Source organism: Triticum dicoccoides, chromosome 3B, assembly GCF_002162155.2.
Source record: "Triticum dicoccoides isolate Atlit2015 ecotype Zavitan chromosome 3B, WEW_v2.0, whole genome shotgun sequence".
Lineage (NCBI taxonomy): Eukaryota > Viridiplantae > Streptophyta > Magnoliopsida > Poales > Poaceae > Triticum > Triticum dicoccoides.
The window spans coordinates 594,341,226-594,343,619 of NC_041385.1; positions in this window are offsets into that span (position 1 = coordinate 594,341,226).

Consider the following 2,394-nt stretch of genomic DNA (forward strand, 5'->3'; position numbering starts at 1 on the left):
AAGCCTCTCGGCGACGGGCCTCCGCTCCGCTCGTCAGAAGTTAGCCGTATAGTTATATATGTAAATTTGGAGCACACAATAACAAACTCCACGTTGAGACAAATTCCATCTTGTAGCATCAATAATAACTTTTTTCCTGAACAAACAAAGAACACACTTTCGGCGCCAAACAACCACTAGGGCTATTGAGTTATACCAATTAAGTCTAAGCAAAGCTCAAACTTAGCAACATGAACTGGCTTTGTCATCATATCAGCGGGATTATCATCAGTACTATTCTTGCATACATTTAGTTTACCTTGAGCAACAATGTCTTGAACATAATGGTATTTGACATCAATTTGCTTTCTCCTCTGATACATCTCAAACATATCTACTTTCACTAAAAAAAACACTTCTGTAATGATACGTGTTTGTCATGATAGGTTACGTTTTCTGTCATGCATGTACATCTATGAAAATTTTATGAAAAAAAATCAAAATAGTCATACATGTGCTATCGTAGAAGTGTTCCATGACAATATTCAAATTATTATCATGGAAGTGTCCACTTCCATGACGATAAATGGGCGTCATGGAAGTATTTTCGTCAAGGGTAATCACACGTTTGGATTCAATAACCCGTTAACAGCCCGAACCAATGACGATTTTCCATGTGTCAAATTCTCATTCTCCAATGGAACCACATGTCGGCTCGGTGTTGCACCAGATGTCATCTGTCTAATGGATATAAGCTTTAGGTAGATCCTACCATGATTTAAACTACATAGTATATGGAAGGTGCTACATGTCATTGCATAGTGGAATTAATGTGGATTGACATTCGAAGCTTTGCATATTCACATTCTGAACTTGAATGAGACATGTGTTGCACGTGCAAGCTTACTAGTTTACAAAGGGGGCAAAAGCTTATTTTAAAAAGCAGCCATGACCCTAACATTTTGCAACAAGCACCCTCAAGTTTTTCTTTCCATCCAAACAAGGCTTGCAACGAGCACCCTCAAGTTTTTGTTTCCTTACAAACAAGGCCAAAATTTTGACAAGTCATGTGGATTTTCACCGAAAATTTTGGCAGCGCGTCGAAAACGAAGAATCCCAACATGCATGCCGAGGCTACAAATTGCTCCACAGCATTGTCTTCTCCTTTGTATGTTTCACATGGAAGGAACGGAAACACCGAATGCCGTTACAACTACTCCATCGCCACCGCCCGCTCCTTCATTCATTTCAATTTGTAGAAAGGGGACTCCTGCATAATTCCTCTAGTTTTGTCCAAGGAAATTCTAATTAGTAGAAATTCCAGTATATGCATCGTAATCTTAGGAGAATCTTCTGCTAATACATTACTTTTGCAAAATATATAGTTGTATTTTTTAATGAAACAATCTAACTAAATCTGCAGCCGCATACTTCTTAGAAACATCATGTAGTAGAATATGTCATACCTGCATATAATTAGGATCAATGTAAAGGAAACATTCAGCAACAGTAGTACAACAACAACATCCGTAGTATAGCAGCATCAGTGGTAGCATGGCAACATCAGTGGTAGTTTAAACACAAATCCAGATATTAATTGCTTAGTAACAACATAAGTTCGACAGAGAACACATAGAAGTTAAAAGTTAAAGTATGTCATCTTATGAAACATGCGCATAACAGTAAAGCAAGTAGTCCTTAGGCTACTTCTTGTAGAATATGTCATACCTGCATATAACTAGGATCCACCTAACTTTATGAGTTGACTACTGAATTAACATTCATGTTTACATTAGTATCCACCTATGTAAATAGACATACATTTTCACAAATAAATTTTCCAAGTTGAATTATAGTCAATGTATCTCCCCACAAACCATCCCGACTAACGGTCATAATTTTTTAAAACATGTCCTTGAGTTTATTCAAGACTTTAGATAAACCAGCTACATGCTAGAACTGATTACACATATGGACATGTCTCTCAAGTTATGTAGACCATGCAACCTTATCATTATTATTGACTAGATTACCTTTATTGCTAGTCATATAGACATGTCTATTAAGCTTGTGTTTGGTGTAACATATCGGCGCTGCTCCTCTCCTCTGACCAATCCTTCGTTGTTGGCTCCTGCTCAAAGTGTGTCTCCTCTCTAGGAACGCCTCCATACAGGACCTCCACTGCTATGCGCACAGTGCTCGGCACGGCAGCCATGCCGGCTGCCAACATGCCCATCAGCTGAAACAAATCATTCAAATAAGTTCATAGAACTCATAGCACACAAATCTATCCAAATAAGTTTAAAAACAAAAGGAAAGGGGGTAGGAGATGGGGTGGAAGGGAGCTCACCGAGAAGGACGACAGGTGCTGGGCGGAGGGCTCATCAGCAGTTGGAATTGGCCGTTGGGCGATGA